The sequence below is a fragment of the Charadrius vociferus genome, unplaced genomic scaffold (assembly GCF_000708025.1).
Source record: "Charadrius vociferus isolate BGI_N301 unplaced genomic scaffold, ASM70802v2 scaffold858, whole genome shotgun sequence".
Taxonomy (NCBI): domain Eukaryota; kingdom Metazoa; phylum Chordata; class Aves; order Charadriiformes; family Charadriidae; genus Charadrius; species Charadrius vociferus.
In genome coordinates, this window is record NW_009649724.1 from 2,271,874 (window position 1) to 2,277,938 (window position 6,065).

Genomic DNA, 6,065 nt, shown 5'->3' on the forward strand with positions numbered 1-6,065 from the left:
TTTTTTTGTTTTGGTCCTCCCCCCCACCAGACGCTCCCCCTCCGATTCAAGGGAATTTATTATGTCTTTTAATTCTCGGTTGCGAGTGGGAGGGAGCAATAAGGCCGGAGAAATGGGGGAAGGCCCCAGACACCAGTGTGTGAAATGGGAACGCAGCGCGGGGATTAAAACTGTCAGCTTCATGGGAAGGACTTGATATTTAATAGCTTCACGCCATGGCCGCAAGGCGCTGATGTGCACAGCGCCCTAAGGGCGGCCGTGAGCCGCGTCCCCTGGAGAATCGGTGCCATTTCTGGGTACCTCGGGAGCTATCGCGATATAGAATGGTGAGAAAAAGCCACGTGAGCTGAGCTTGTATCACTTAAGATCGGGCTGGCAGGTTGGTGGCACGTCTTTTCCGCGTCTGACCGGCGCAGGGAGCGGGATGCCCCACGGCCAACCGAGCTGAGATTTCGTCCCGCTGACTGCCCTCCGTCTGATGGCGCTTGTGACTCGTGTATTGCAAAACCCCTGGTTTGGATGCTCTGTCCACAGCATATCCTCTTGCTTGCTCATCTTTGCAGCTGCTGGCAGAGCTGAGGCCTTTTAAAGCACTGCCTAATTTCCCCTTCTCGACAGATGCTCTGATGCTATCTGCCGCCCGTACAGTCGGGGCCACTGGAGGAATTCGTTTGTGCGACGGGAGCGTGCTCCTGCGCCGGTAGGGATCTCGTCAACATTTTTGTCCGATTAGGCCAATAAAAATTCTTGGATTCTTCCCTCGTCTCCAGCATGCGTGAGCTGCACGCACCAGCATGCTTTATTTCCCACCCAGATTACCTCCCGTGCCCCTCTGGACGTGGCCTTGGGAGAGGAAGTCATTCCTCTAGAGAAAGGGCTCTTGGAACGGTTCGATAACTCTGAGAGGATAGAGGTTGCTTCTTGTTCCTCCTACTGTGACAAAATGATAAAAACAAAGCAACCAGAGCTTTCCCAGCATGACTGACTGGTAAAGAGCCTTCCCAGTACTGTACTTCATCACTACCTCAAAAGGCAATATGCTTTTATTGAACCAAGTCTGCTCTGGGCTCCGCACACTCCATCAAGTTGTATTCAGTTTTTGCTTTTGTCCGTGCAAGCAAATACTAATAAACTAACTTACGGCCGTTGTTTTCCACACACTATGGCGCAAACGCATCCTTGCGCCTTGCAAGAGCTTTATCCCAGATTCACCTGCATCTCCAAAGCAGTGCCTACAGACCGCCTGAAAATCCCATCGTCCCCCAACGTGGCCACTCGACATGGCATTTGGCAGCGTTCCTGCCCCCACCTGCATGGAAGAGCAGGATGCGGGGCCCGTCCATCCCTCGGCTCTCCTGCCTCGGGGAAAACAGCATCCTGGGTATAAATAGGCAGGATGCGCTGCGATCTTTTTTAAGGGCTCTTCTTGACCCAATATGCTCCGCCAACAAAAATAACCTGTTCCACCCCCCTCCGGCAAGGTTCACCTGAAGCCCAAAAGCCGCATGAGAACAGCGTGTATTAAAGTGCAGCGCACATCAAAGGCTTGAAAGTAAACACCAGCCGATGTCTCTTTTTGATCGCATTCCTTTCCACGACAGGCTGATGATTTCCAAGCCAAGAATGTCACTAACCTCTCATATTTCTCCTGGTCATTTCTGGCCTGAAATTGGAACGCGGCCACAGGCGAAAGGGGGCTGAACGCCCTCGTGTCAGGGATCCAGATTTAAGAGACATTATCTCATGGATAGCCAACAACAAGGCTGGCACGCCGTCGGGTGCGGTATTCCCTGGAAAGTTCGGCGTGCGTGGCGAGGGACGTGGGAAGGCAGGCTTAGCTTGTAATGCTAAGCTCGCCGGAGTCAAACGTGGCAACAGCCTCAGCGAAGGACCTCCGTCGAGTTGGAGGGCGTAGTTGAGAGCCCCAGGCTCGCGGGAGACGGAGGACGCAGAAGGGCTGAGGACGGTTGCGCAGCGCAGCAGCCAGGAATGAAAAAGAGAGATTGCGTGAGGGGAAGGGGGGGAACGGGGCTGAAAACTGCGCTGCTTTATTGTGGTTTGAGAGGGAAATTATGTGGGTGAGAGAGAGGAACGCAGATCAGGTACCCCGAAACATCCAGATGAGCGTGAGGGGAACGGGACTACTGCCATTACCTTTCTCGGGTGGCAAAGATGGAGCTAAAGCTACATCTAAAGCTACTAATACCCTTTAAAAAGCTCCTCACGCTTGCTCTGTAGATCATATTGTCCTTAAGAAAAAGTTCATCTTTTCTGCTTGGCAGCAGCTGTATTTAGCCTGGAGTGCGGCACAAGCACTGGCAGATAAGACGGCTCAAAGAGGTTTTGCAATCTCTCAGCCCTCTGGATCATTCTGGGGGAAAGCTTCAGAAGGACCCGATTTCATCAGGATGTGAAATTAGAAAGCGGTTGCAATAGGGGAAGAAATCATTTGGGAAAGAAGAGGGACAACCTCATCTGAGTAAATCGCCCCCCACCCCAGCTCTGCACTGAAGCTTTGAAACCACAAGACCTGAAAGCCTCGTGGCCACTGTCGACGTTGCGACAGCGTGTTTGCAGTGAGCGTCCTCCTCAAACAACCTTAAACTGCCGAAGAAGTTGGCAATTTAAGTTAAACCGCCTGTAAGGTTAGCGCCTGTAGGCCCCAGCACTGCAGCAGTGGGTCACAGATGGAGACACCTCCCTTGGCTTTGAACATCTCTTGAAGGACTTGCAGCCCTTCGGGTGGTTTTGGGGGAAGATGGAGACACCTCCCTTGGCTTTGAACATCTTTTGAAGGACTTGCAGCCCTTCAGGTTGTTTTCTGGGGAAGATGGAGACACCTCCCTTGGCTTTGAACATCTTTTCAAGGACTTGCAGCGCTTCGGGTGTTTTTTGGGGAGAAAATTTCAGGAAACCTGGTAGCTGAAATAATGCACCATGCTCTGCGGCAGCAGGTCTGAGCTATCAAATCCAGACTTGCCTGCCCGGAGGATAAACCTTTGCCTTCACCATGTCCTTGCATGGACCCCGGCTGGCGTGGATGGCGTTGGGGGCAGACAGGGCAGGAACGTGCCGTGTCCTGCCGTGCCCAGGAGTGGTTTCTCCGAAACGCTTTGGTTTGGAAATCGGACAAACTGCGAGGTCTGGTTTGCCCTCACCCCTACACATCACTCTCAACCCTGCACATCAAGGGATGTGGAGAGGAACATCTGCTCCTGGCTGGTGTGACCTGCTCGCTGCAGGAGCCACGAGAGGGAGCTTCGGGGCTCTCCCTCCACTTTTTTTCCCCAGGCTGAGCTAAAACACAAGATGGTGCTGTTGTCTCAGCCATCGCAGAGCCTGCGAGGGACAAGGGAAAGCCACCGTGGGCGGGGGGGGACACTGCTGAAGACCACCGCACCATCATCCCAGCCCACAAGCTCTGTGCAGGACAGGGCCCAGCTCCCTGGTGGGAACTTCTTTCAAATTTGAGCCCATTTCCAGCCCTGCGCCGGGGGATCCCAACTCTCTGCCTGGTTTTGCTCAGGAAAAGCTGATGGAGAAGTGATCTAGAAGAGACGCATGTGGCTTCAGATCCCCATTTGCCCTTCCTCGTGGCCTGAGACAATGTCCTGCCCATAGGGCTGAAAGGTCTGTGTCCCTGAGGGTTACGGCATCTACAAGAGGTAAAATAAGTCTCGTGACTTTGCTCTGCAGACACGCGACCCTCAAGGTGAGAGGTCCTAGAGGTGGGGAGAAGAAAATCCAGAGAGGGGTGTTGGTGTCCTCATGCCGAGGGCGGGGGGGGGACGCCGGCTCTGCCAGGTGACGAGGATGCTGGATCCGGAGCGCCTTTGCTCACGCTTCTCAGGCGGAATGCTCCAGATGGGGTTTGAAGACAATTTTCCCGTGAAAGATTCCCCAAAACTGGTACGTTCCCACAAAGGGCTTTGATTTCAGTGTATCGGCATTTTCCGATGAGAAACCGTCTCATCGGAAAATTCCCAACCAGCAAAGAGAAACTCCCCAGTGTATCTGGGGAGGGATCCTGTCGCACGCGGCGGGAATTTAATACCAGTGGAGTCTTGTGTCTGGAGGCTCTGGGTAAAGAAAGACGAAATGCAGCCAGCACCGCTCAGGGCCAGAGGGGAAACCGTGAAGTCCTGCGATTGAGCAGCTTTGCTGTCCCTCCGCAGCCCGCTGCTCTTTTTCCTAACGCTTTCCCCTTAATATTTCTCTTCCGTCGGGGTGTTGCTGCTTTCTGTGCAGGCAGAGGGTGCAGCGGGCAAGCGATACAGACCAGAGGCAGCACAGGCAGGACCTGTTAAGGGCATGGAGGCAACGGGAGCACCAGACGACCCTCCGGCGGTTCACCCTGCCTTTGGTAGGGGTCTGGAGCTAACGGGGAACCATGCAATTGGAGATAACTGGAGAAACCGAGATGAGCAAGTTACCTGCTCTGGAAGAGGCCTGAGGTTGAGTTATGGTGTTCACACATCCCCAGCCAGTCCCTGGTCCCATCATTTAACCAGGCTGGAGGGAATTTCTGAGTGTACTATGGAGACAGCTCCTCTGGTTTTTTTAAGTTTGGGGCTTCTCTAGAGCAGTAACAGGCTCTTGCCCCCACGAGGGCTCTTTCTGATGGAGCGTGGGACATTGCAGCGAGGGTGGACTCTGGCCCACCCTTGGCAGGCGCCCGCCTCGGTGCTTCGTGGCTGGAGGAATGTGATCTGGGTTTCTGGCAGCTCTGGCAGTCCCTGGGGAGCTGCTGAGGTGCGGACGGGCAAGGCAGGGTTTGTGGAGGCAGGGAATACAGCAGGCTAGCTGCTAGCCCTGGAAAAGATGATGCCATCTTAGGGGTTCTCTTCCTTCATGAAAAACCAGAAGCCAGGTCCTGCCCTGGCCCTCTACTCATAAAAGTAGCCCAAAATTTGGCTCTTCTTGCTTCTCTCCTTTAATATCATCATTGACTGCAAAGGAGGCATTAACCTCAGGCATCCTCACGTGGAGATGGAGGTGCCCTCCACTCCCCAGCCGATGCGCGCTGCTTTTAGGAAGACTTTCAGTCCTGCCAGTGCAATGCTGGTGGACCTCACACATTGCGTATCCTTAGCAGGATAGAAGTGATCGAGCAAGAGACTTGAAAGCACAGTTAGGTTATTTAATCCCCCTCTCGTTGCCCTTCCTACCCCAAGCTAGATTCTTCTGTCGTGCATCCACTTCAGGGTTGTTGCACAAGAGCGGAGGAGAACAGATTCCAGCCACGAATCTTCTCCAGGGCTTTGCCCAGTCTGGTTTTGAATGACTGCCCTGAGAGGGCTTTCACCAGCCCTCGTGGGATAAGGTACCACAGCCTGCGAGATCTCTGATGGAAAGCGTGCCTCTCTTCCGTGGCAGGTACTTCATCTGGGCTTGAAGGCTTCCTTCGCTCTGCTTGTTTTCCTGGTGGTTGTCTCTGCGGCAGAGGTTAGAGAGTTCCTTTGTGAGGCCTGCGCTTCTCAGATGTTATGTCTGGAAGTTTGCTGTGTTTTTTTGGCGAGGGGGCCCAGGGTCTGGAAGTAGAGAGGCTTTTATGGGAACCCAAGTCCCCTTTTGACACGACTTCCTCGCGCTTAAATTTCAGGTTGAGTTGCAGACTTGAACATTTTCTGGTTGCATATCTTTCATTGTCAAAGGGGATTAGGCCAGTGATTATTTACATGCACCTCTATTACACAGAGTCTGTTTCGTTTCTTTTCTTTTCTTTTCTTTTCTTTTCTTTTCTTTTCTTTTCTTTTCTTTTCTTTTCTTTTCTTTTCTTTTCTTTTCTTTTCTTTTCTTTTCTTTTCTTTTCTTCTCTTCTCTTCTCTTCTCTTCCCTTTTCTTTTCTTTTCTTTTCTTTTCTTTTCTTTTCTTTTCTTCTCTTTTCTTCTCTTCTCTTCTCTTCTCTTCTCTTCTCTTTTCTTCTCTTTTCTTCTCTTCTCTTCTCTTCTCTTCTCTTCTCTTTTCTTCTCTTCTCTTCTCTTCTCTTCTCTTCTCTTCTCTTCTCTTCTCTTCTCTTCTCTTCTCTTCTCTTTTCTTTTCTTCTCTTCTCTCTTCTCTTCTCT